The sequence below is a fragment of the Anabrus simplex genome, chromosome 2, assembly GCF_040414725.1.
Source record: "Anabrus simplex isolate iqAnaSimp1 chromosome 2, ASM4041472v1, whole genome shotgun sequence".
Taxonomy (NCBI): domain Eukaryota; kingdom Metazoa; phylum Arthropoda; class Insecta; order Orthoptera; family Tettigoniidae; genus Anabrus; species Anabrus simplex.
Window position 1 is genome coordinate 289,330,147 of NC_090266.1, and position 12,050 is coordinate 289,342,196.

Genomic DNA, 12,050 nt, shown 5'->3' on the forward strand with positions numbered 1-12,050 from the left:
TCAAGATATTGTCTGGGCCAGCTGCCTTTCGAGGTTTGCTCTTTTCATATGCTTGCCAAACTTCGTCTTCTGTTAATCTTTCTTTTTCCGTTAGCGGGGTACTTCCTTTGGCATGGTATTGCATTTTCTTCTTCTGAAGTATATTTGCGAAGTGGTTTTCCCATATTGTCATTGAGATACTTGGGGTCACCTTGGTTCTCCGTGGCTCTAGGACTTTGTAGGGTTTTGCTTCTGTTTCTCGTATTAATTCCTCTTCTTCGGCCTGGGTAAATATCACGGTGGAAAATAACTCCACGAGCCAGATTCAATGTTTTGTGCTCTTCCACTTTGACGGGGATGTCGCAAAAGTGGTAGAACTTAAGCAACCGATCTGCTTGGAGCGCAGTGCTCGTCTTCAGAAGCAAGCCACCATTTTCTTTAGATCCTCAAGTTCACCGTATACACCTTGGATGTGTCGACTGAAAAGAATCGATTTGACCAACTTTAAATCTTGCAAATCGGTTCTGGTAGCAACCAGGAACCTAGGGAAGCTGGAACTCAGTTTAACACGCTGCGCTTGTTCCCAAGGGGTTGCTCCCGTTCCCAAGGGGTTGCTCCCGTTAAGGAATCAAATGTTAAAAACTTGGGTAACGAACTACCCGAGGAGGCAGGCGGAAGTTGTTTCGACGCCATGCCCGAAATCATCCACCCCGAATGCCACCCGCTCCGATCAGGGGTCTTTGTAGCCGAACCAAGGAGCCACGGCAATACCCTCCTGGTCATAGCCCGTACTGCCCGGGGTCCGATGTTGGACGATGCCTAATACGGGATGACTGAGGCAACGAGCACTAGGACTCCTTTTCTCAAGTCACCCGCAATAGCATGTACCCCCATAGACTGTACAGAGCACTAAATATAGAGAAAAATAATAAATAATAATATGTCCTTCTGGCATTCGGCTTTGCGGGGACCTGTGTGGTCAGGGGGATACTACTGCAAGGGTACATGACGCTCCCATCCGCAAGATCCCTGGGTGGTCAGATGCGGGCTTTTGGGCGTAACCGCACACGTAAGATGGCAATCTCCGAGCAGCACGCACATCAACATTTTGAAATGGTTTACAACTAACCCGCAAAAAACAATGAAAATAAAGAGGGGACCATGGCCACATGACCCTTTTAGTCGCCTTCTACGACAGGCAGGGATTACCTGTGAATGTATTCAACCCCTCCCATCCACAGCAGGTCCAACACATTGTACCAAACCGCAATCCATGTCCGCGCGTAGGTCGCCCCTTTTAGTCTCCTCTTACGACAGGCAGGAGATACCGCGGGTGCATTCTACATGTGCGTCCCCCACCCGCAGGGGGTTCACGCAATGTATTCGAAACAAATACGGCCATTAATATGACGGGGGACAATAAATAAGTAAATAATACACACCGGTACATTATATATATTTTAATGAATGATAGGCCTATATTAAATACTTAAGTAATGTTTTATTGACTTTGAATTTACTTAACCCTTTAAGTTGCAAAAGACTGGGAGACTGAAAAAAATCAATTTTATTGCATGTTCAGAATCAAATACAATAGACTATCATACACACATGTTTATTTTACAAAATCACATTCATTTAGTGATATTTTTTTGGTGGGAAATATATATCCCACTGCCACTTCCCGACAGCTGACATTCTTGGGGTGTTCATTGGGATAATAATTTCCCACCTAGTAAATTATGTAGTATTTTGCAGAAGTAGCATAACTTTCTGGCTGAGGCTTTTGTTCTCCAGTATTTCTCATAGCAATGTCGCTGTTGAGTAATTAGTCTTCTGAATAAAGGATTGAGTCGCTGTCTGACACAACAGCAGGGAATAACGGACGTCTTTCTGCTGTTGGAGAAGCAGGTATGAAGTCTGGATCGGCCAGCGAGATGTCAGATAATCCTAATTCAGAATCATCAGAATCAGGTCGTTCTAATAATAGAGACATACAGTATTTCCTCTTCGCTCTTCCTTCACCACTGGTGGAAGGTTCCATTTCTGGCTGTGAATTAGATCTCCTCCCTAAGAGAAAGAAAATATAAAGCTTATAACTCAAGTTTTCATCCATCAACAGCATGTCTCCAAATCCCATCACTGCAATTGTTGGCACTATACAGTAATAATATTTTAATAGTCAAGCTAACTTCTAAATAAACTTACCAGAACTGAGTGAGCAATCTTCAGTACCACTAGCATCACTATTGCTCGCTCATCTGTAATTTCCTCTTCCAGCCACTTAGCAATATTCTCCATATTCCTTGGTAATAAATACAAATCTACAAAATAAGCGTGTAAACACGTTCATTTGTACCATACCACAAATTAGATCATATACCCAGATGCTAAAGTATACCTAACAGCCTTCAAATGAACACCAATGTGTGTATGCTGATAAACTGGTGTGAAAAATCTGCATACATGACTTCAAGTTGGTATAACAACATGGCCAAGATAGATAACAACAAAATATTGCATACACAAACAAATATATATGTAATTCACTGATATGCAGTCCGAAACTTGTGATCTGTGGCACCCGAATTTATTTCTGAAACATCAAAATTTGTAAACAAAAATATAACCTGAATCATTACTTGACATTTAACATTTATAACTGTAAATCAATGCATCAAGGCACAAAACTAAAGCATAATATTAGTTGTGTACATGTTACAGGAAACTATTCTTACCAATTAGACTTCCTCCTTGGCTCAGGTTTTCAATAAATTGCTTCAAACTCGCCTATTACAACACAACGTCGTCTGTAAAGAACTTCAAGTAACCAGAGGGATATATATTTCCCACCTAGTAACATCTGACTTGCTGGTCAAAGAGTAAATATATGACTGAGGCAATTTATGCACTCCCTGTGTCCAGCACATGAAACTACATAATCCTTGCACGGTGGGAACTAGATATCTCTCTGGAGCACTCGCTTATACTAGGTGGGAAGAATATATCCCAAAGAAATTTAAAGGGTTTTAATACTGACTATATTTAACCCATTTGTATGCTAATTTTAATCTCCGTCAAATTGGCTGAATGATCAGCGTTGAGGCCTTCGGTTCAGAGGGTCCCGGGTTCGATTCCCGGCCGGGTCGGGGATTTTAGTCGCCCCTGATTAATTCTTCTTGCCCGGGGACTGGGTGTTTGTGTTTGTCTCAACACTTCCCTCTTCATATTCATACAACACCCTGCACTACCAACCACCACAGAAACACGCAATAGTGATTACAACCTTCCATATAGGGTTGGCGTCAGGTGGTACATCCGGCCATAAAACAGGGCCAAATATAATAGAATAGAACATCTCTTTATTGCCCACCCTAGTATACAACATCGGCTTACAGGCAATAAATACAGCGAAACATACAGAAAAAACAATATCTACTACCGGTATATATCCCTTAAAACTACATACTCTAACTAATTTAGTGGCGCCCCGCACAGGCGGAATACCAGACCCTTGCACTGCTCCACCCTTCACTAAAACTACTGAACTGCCTCTAACATGGGTGGATCTCCTAACCGCATGTTAGGACACCCCTACATCAACTCTATCGTGCTAACTATTTATTCTACTACCTACAACTAATTAACAGAAAAAAGAAAAACTGGCTGGTCGCGGTATCGCCCTGGTAAGGAGAGAGCCCGTACAGCCCGTGATACCACGATCAGCAACACCCCGTGGGTCAGATGTCTTCCCCCACCTACACCTCGTTGGCAATGTGCTTCCCTCCCATTCTTTGCGTGGCGAATCACAAGAGGCGGAAACCAGTCCATCACGCGACCCGTCACGCTCTTATCTACTGTCCCGCCTGCTGATCCGAGTCGTCTTACTTACACATTGCCTGCTCCCATCTTTGACTCTCCTGTTCCTGCATGTGCGGACATGCTTATTCTTTTCACCTTGGGATGGGTCTGTCCCACCCCACCCTTCCACCTCTTATACCTCCCCCTCCCTCTTCCATAAGTTTCAATCTCTCTTTCTCACTTACACCCTGTTCATCTACCTTAATTTAACTTATACTCTGTAGTTTACACACTTCTTGCTCAGTTTCATCCATTATGTCCTAGAGTTAATATTTAAACACTTTTAGCAACACCGAACTTGCCAACAATTCTACAGTTTCCTTATTCCTCACAGTTCATCAATCTTATTTACGTCTCTTAGTCTGAAAAACCACTCACTAATTGCACATTTCTTTACATTACCAATTCAATTATTATAGCATCTCTTTACAGGTCCTCTCCCAACTTAATTTCATCTATCTAATTACTTTAGGACAAGGTTTTCCTACCTCACCCTTATCTAGCAATTACCTACTCATCACTTATTAGAATCTTTTATCAATAAATACAAGCTTCTTCTATTGTATCTAGATTATCTATCATATTTTTTTGCTAGTTGCTTTACGTCGCACCGACACAGATAGGTCTTATGGCGACGATGGGACAAGGAAGGGCTAGGAGTGGGAAGGAAGCGGCCGTGGCCTTGATTAAGGTACAGCCCCAGCATTTGCCTGGTGTGAAAATGGGAACCACGGAAAACCATTTTCGGGGCTGCCGACAGTGGGGTTCGAACAAACTATATCCCGAATATTGGATACTGGCCGCACTTAAGCGACTGCAGCTATCGAGCTCGGTTATCTATCATATAACACATTTATCAACTCATCTTCTCGTCCCTATCTAGCTATTACCAACTCATTTCTTAATACTAATATCTACAATCTCTTCTTCTTGTCACTACATTAACTGAAACATGACACATTCGACAACATAATACAATCTTCTTCCAATATCTACAATTTTCTTTTTATAATGCGTTTTTTTCAGTATATCCAGATCTCTTCTAATTATATTTACATTATATATAATCTAACAGTTTCGTCTACATGTTTCTTCCCATTCCTCTAAAACACCATTCTATATGTTATTCCCGTAATTTCCTTAAAAATCTAGCTCTAACCAAATTTAAATATTTTCATATATTTTTTCCTCTTTCCCAATCTCTGCACAGCCATGATGTCATCTTATAACCCTTCTCTACTTATTCTATCCTTTTCTTATTCAACACTTTCTTTTTATTCTCCTCTAACGCACTACACTGGTGAAATATATGCAGGTCCGACCATCCCTTCCCGCATAAAATACATCTATCCTCATTTTCTTGACCTACCCATCCCCTATTTTTTGGAACTCCCATAACTCTCCAGTTTAAACCTCTTTTACCCCTCCTGTCCTCCAAGTCGGTATCGGGTTCGTTGTTTCCAGCCATTTGTTTAATACTGATAGTAAGTCTCCTTCCCTACATTCCATTATTAAACTCTGTCTTTCTATAGCTGCCACTCTCGCTTTTACCCTTTTCCATACCCATTCTCTCCTCTCTCCCCATCCGTCACACCCAAGATCTCCTAACCCTAAATTTCGTAATTTATTTTTACACTTATTTACCCAGTACCCTTCGTTCTCCATATTTTTCTGGAACCTATACACCTCTTGTAATAAATCCCCTCCCTTCCCTTCCTCCAATCTCATCCAATACTTCATCACCCTCTTAGCTATTGTAATGCCTATCGATTCTTTACATACTAATCTAGTCCCCACATTTGCAGTACAGTCTGGAACCCCCATCATAATATTACTATATTTCGCCACCACTTGGTTTAGTTCCTTTCTACTCTCCTCCAATCCACACACTTCTACCCCATGTAACATTTTTCCTTTAACCAGTGATTGGAACACCATTCTCTGAATTTTATACTTTATATCCGTTAATTTATTTTCTAATACTCCCACTGCGGCTAGTGCTCCTCTCCCCTTAAATTTGGCCCTTCTGCTCTGATCCTTCGAAGATCCGTTACTACTAATTAATACACCTAAATACTCATTTTTTCTGGTCTGATTTCTTCCTGCTCTACTATCCAAAATTTCTTTTCTTTCCTGGCTTTCCTTTTCCTACATACCATTATCTGCGTCTTCTGTACATTTATTCTAAGTGCCCATCTTATTGTATATTCCACAACCTCTTCTAACCCTCTTTGCAATCCACTTGCTGTTAGTGCCAAGATCAATAAATCGTCTGCAAATAGCAAACCCGGGATATCCCGCTTCCCTATCCAAGGACATTGCCATCTCTCACCTCCATGTCTGTCTAATATATTATTTATAGGCAATAAAAATAATATCGGTGACAGCTTACAACTTTGTCTCACACCCCTTTTCGATTCAATACACTTACTCAACCCACCCCCTGTAATTTAATCATCACCATTACTTTCTCATATATTCCTCCTATTGCCATCATCATTTTCTTCGATAACCCAATACCCCTTAATCTAGTAAATAACGCCTCCGTATTCACTGCATCGAAGGCTTTCTCTAAATCTATTGCTGCTACATATAATCTCATCCCTGCTATCTTCACATACTTCGTAGTTAAAGTATCCAAAATCCACACATTATCCACCGTGTTTCTCTTTTTTCTAAACACATTTGATACTCCGATACCCTTCCATACTTCTCTGCCCAATTTTTAATTCCATTGGCTAGAATTCCTGTATATACCTTCGACAACGAGGCAAGGAGTGTTATACCTTTATAATTATTAGGATCACTTCGACTCCCTTTATTCTTGTATATTGGACATAATACCCCTTTTCTCCACTCGCTAGGAAATTTCCCAATTTCCCATATCTTGTTAAAAAATTTAACCATCACCTTGAACATCGGTTCATTTGCCCCTACTTCCTTCCATACCATGTTAATAATAACATTCGGCCCACACGCTGCTTTAGTTTTTGCTTTACTTAACACCCTAATTACTTCCGGTCTTGTTATCTCCTCATCTAGTAACTGTACTCCTGCCTGTAATTCTCTTACAATATAAGTCTTGCCCATATCCCCATGCCAGTCTACCCTCCCACCCAAAAGACCTGTAAAATATCCTACCCAATAATTTCCCCCTATATTTGTTCCCTTCCCCGTAGGCCTAGTTCTCTTTCTCTTATTTATAGCTTCCCAAATCCTCTCAAATCTTTTCTCTTTGCAATATCTGTTCACTCTTCCAGCTGCCGCCTCTTTCCAGCATTTCTTTTCCTTGTTCAGTAACTTCTTGTAATCTCTTCTTAATTCGCAACATTCCTCCCATTTTTCTTGTTTCCCTCCCTTCTTAAACTCTGCTAGAGCTGTCATTACAACCTTTCGTTTCCTCTTACAGTCTTCATCAAACCACCCCATGACACTGTTTTGTCTCTATTCTCATCTTCACTTTCTTTCCCACCTTCCATACTGGGAGTTCTATTAATTTTAAAACTGTATCCATATCCTATCCTTCCAGCGCCCTTTCAATTTCTACCCTTATACAATCTCCCCTCTCTTTTAACTCTGATCTCAATTTCTCACTCGTAGTATCATTCCAGATATACTTCCATCCCTCCTTATACCTCACCCTTTTTCCTACACCTCTCTCTATTTCACCATTATCATCTCTTATTTTTATGTAAATGGGCATGTGTTCTGTTGTCCCACATTCTGCCACCTCAAAACGTATTATTTTACTTAAAGCTGTTTCCGTGCTTACTCCTATATCTACCAGACTCCCTCCCTTCGATGTGATGAATGTCAATTTCCCCTTACTGTCTCCCTTCATCCATCCGTTTAAAATATATAACTTTCCTATAGCACATAACTCTAACAACCTTACTCCATAACTATGTATACCTTTGTCTTTACTGCTTCTTCTATACCCTCTCACTTCGGTATCCTCCCTCCCATTATCTGGTATCCTATTACTCACTCTTGCATTGCAATCCCCCATTAATATCATTCCATCTTCCACATACAAGCCTTTAATTTTGTTTATTTCTTCAATCAGTTCTTCAAAAAATTTATTCGCATAAACTGAAGCCTTAGCATGATTATACACTGACTGACAGAGCAAATGCAACACCAAGAAGGAGTGGTTCGAAAGGGATGAAAGTTGGGAAAAAAACAGAGACGGCACGGACGAATAATTGATGTTTATTTCAAACCGATATGCAGGTTACACAATGCGCACGGCATCGACTCAGTAGGATGTAGGACCACCGCGAGCGGCGATGCACGCAGAAACACGTCGAGGTACAGAGTCAATAAGAGTGCGGATGGTGTCCTGAGGGATGGTTCTCCATTCTCTGTCAACCATTTGCCACAGTTGGTCGTCCGTACGAGGCTGGGGCAGAGTTTGCAAACGGCGTCCAATGAGATCCCACACGTGTTCGATTGGTGAGAGATCCGGAGAGTACGCTGGCCACGGAAGCATCTGTACACCTCGTAGAGCCTGTTGGGAGATGCGAGCAGTGTGTGGGCGGGCATTATCCTGCTGAAACAGAGCATTGGGCAGCCCCTGAAGGTACGGGAGTGCCACCGGCCGCAGCACATGCTGCACGTAGCGGTGGGCATTTAACGTGCCTTGAATACGCACTAGAGGTGACGTGGAATCATACGCAATAGCGCCCCAAACCATGATGCCGCGTTGTCTAGCGGTAGGGCGCTCCACAGTTACTGCCGGATTTGACCTTTCTCCACGCCGACGCCACACTCGTCTGCGGTGACTATCACTGACAGAACAGAAGCGTGACTCATTGGAGAACACGACGTTCCGCCATTCCCTCATCGAAGTCGCTCTAGCCCGGCACCATGCCAGGCGTGCACGTTTATGCTGTGGAGTCAATGGTAGTCTTCTGAGCGGACGCCGGGAGTGCAGGCCTCCGTCAACCAATCGACGGGAAATTGTTCTGGTCGATATTGGAACAGCCAGGGTGTCTTGCACATGCTGAAGAATGGCGGTTGACGTGGCGTGCGGGGCTGCCACCGCTTGGCGGCGGATGCGCCGATCCTCGCGTGCTGACGTCACTCGGGCTGCGCCTGGTCCCCTCGCACGTGCCACATGTCCCTGCGCCAACCATCTTCGCCACAGGCGCTGCACCGTGGACACATCCCTATGGGTATCGGCTGCGATTTGACGAAGCGACCAACCTGCCCTTCTCAGCCCGATCACCATACCCCTCGTAAAGTCGTCTGTCTGCTGGAAATGCCTCCGTTGACGGCGGCCTGGCATTCTTAGCTATACACGTGTCCTGTGGCACACGACAACACGTTCTACAATGACTGTCGGCTGAGAAATCACGGTACGAAGTGGGCCATTCGCCAACGCCGTGTCCCATTTATCGTTCGCTACGTGCGCAGCACAGCGGCGCGTTTCACATCATGAGCATACCTCAGTGACGTCAGTCTACCCTGCAATTGGCATAAAGTTCTGACCACTCCTTCTTGGTGTTGCATTTGCTCTGTCAGTCAGTGTATAATAGAGCCAGACAAATTGCCTCCTTCGCGTCAATTCCCATTTTAATTCTAAACCACACCACCCCTTCTACCTCATTCTGTATTCTCTCTACCCTCCCTGCTATCTCATTTTTATTAAAACTGTTATCCCACCATAGTTTCTTCCCATCTTCCCCATTTTTTCCTTATCACGTTGCCTACTCTATACCCATCCCATTCAATTTCTACTCCTTTCCCTAACCAAGGCTCTACTTGGACAATGATCTCAAACTCCTTTACTAATTTCTCAATTTCTTTATCCCCTTGCTTCCCCATCAACACCTCAATATTCCACAACACTATCGTCATATCTAGTTATTTACTCCCTCCCCCTCTCTGCTTCTGTGCTTCTCCACTTCCACCCATACTCCTTGTCACACTTCCTTGCAAGTCTTCTCCATCTCTCTCCTCTTCTTCCTTTCTCTCCTCCTCTTTCCCTTTCTCCATACCTACGCCTTTTTCTTTCCGCATAAATCTTTCAAAATGATCTTTCCTTATTTAGCACCTGACTTCTCTCCATTTTACTTTCTGTGTTCCTTTTACTTGGTGAGGATGAATCATTACCCTGTCTCCTATTACCTTCATTCACACCTTTCACTTCATTTCGCACCACTCGTGACACATTACTTACTTCATCCACCTCTGCGCTGTGCTGGCTCTTCAAGGTCTTTGCATTCCCGACCATCTGGTTGCTGGCACTGCTGTTCAGCAGTTCTCTACTTCCTGCACCTGATATGATGTTGACTTCGCTCACTTCCGTAATATCACCTCACTGCCACTTCTCCTTGTGCCCTTCGTTGCTACTCCTTCTGACGTCAAAGTCTCCTTCTGCTGCTGTTGGTGTTCCTCATCAAGTTTTTTTAGCCGGCCCACCACTCATATACGTGTCCATCTGCTGTCTCCAACCACCAATTGCTGCCCTCTAATATATGCTTTAAGGCCTTGTTTTTTTGCCTCTCTTAGATGTCTCTTCAGGATTCTGTTCTCCTAGGTGGCTTCCCTGTTCATCTCCCTTCTTATCCACCCATTCTCTCCTTTTAAATTGTTCGAATTCCTTATCACGATGTCAGCCATAAATGTAGATAATAATCTCAATCTGATGGGCATCCTTCCCTTAACTTTCCCCACTCGGTGCACATCGTCTATATCAACTTCACTAAAGTTTATCTTCATCCTATTCTGGACCACTTCCACCACTTTGTACACTAGTTCCACTTTAGTCTCTTTTCCCTCTTCTTGCACACCATATATGAAAATATTCTTTCTCACACTTTCTTGCACACCCCTCTCTACTACTCTCATCGTTTCTCTCAGGTCCAGCTCCAAACTTCTTACTTCTGTTTCAACAGATCCAGCTCATCTTTATTACACCCCTCCTCTTCTAATATCGTCTTTACATCCTCCTTAATACTCAACTTTAGGTCCATAAACTCCTTGGATAACTCTCAAAACATTTCTCTTATATCCTCCGTCTGACAAGCCTCTCTTATCATCTCTCTTATCGCTTCGAACTCTTCCTATCCAATGGAACCCACTGGACCTGGACCAGGATTAACTTCCACTCCTCCTATTATCAACAGCACCATCACCACCGCCACCACTAATAGAGAAGCCACCATCCCAGTTTTATCACCCTTCAGCTCCATTCTTGTCTACATTCTTCATCCATTTTCACAGTTCCAGCTACCAATTGCTATCCTGTATTGTGTCAACGTGTTGCCCATTGCTCCGCGCTCCACTCAGCACATCCGCACTCCTGGCTGACTCAAAGACGACCGACAGGGCCAAATCCACATGTGGAACACTGTTCGCACCCACAACCCTACAGGTGTGGGAAGAGCGGCAGAAAAAGAAGTATGCTAATTTTAATGTGCTGAGCATGCACGTATATACCTTTTGATTTTTCATGAGTAAGATACAGTTTTACATAATTAGAATTTCTAAATGTATGTTAATCCGCAAAGTACTGAATTTTAATCACACTTTTGTTTGATATGATAATGAAGTGCACTCTCAAGAACAATATAAGAGATTTTAATGGTGTGAAACACCCCAAAACTCTCCAGGAAAAGCAAAGCCACCAAACACTTTTCATACCCATATCTTGCACTTTTTCCTGCCAGCCGTGCATGCAACACAGCCACAGCTTGATGTCTTTCTTCCAGGTTTGTGTGTATAAACCTTGCGAAATGGGCCCACTAAGCACATAAAGGCACGATTGAATTGTTTTTGTGGAAAATCTATTGGCAAAATGGTTTCTTTCGGTTGCTATCTAATGAAATGAATACTACACACAGACGACTAATTCTTCCATTATCTGCCAATTTCTTTCTTCTGGACAGACATGCTTCTTCACTCTACGACAACTCAGCCATCATTTTTCAGCTGATGCAATCTTTGAAGCTTCAGTGACATCACTTACAATTATTCTACAATGTTCTTCCGGCGTCTACTGTATTCTTCCCCGCCTTTTATGCATTTACGTGCGTGTATTTTCTCTACGCTTCGCGTCCTCTCCAATGAATATTTATTCGGTCTCGAGCCGTGTACTCATCGGAAACTATTTCCCGGGCCTAACATATTTGTACGAGTGTTACTATGTTGGTGTTCATAAACTTCCTTCGGGAAGAATCAATCATGTGTTATGAACATTTATT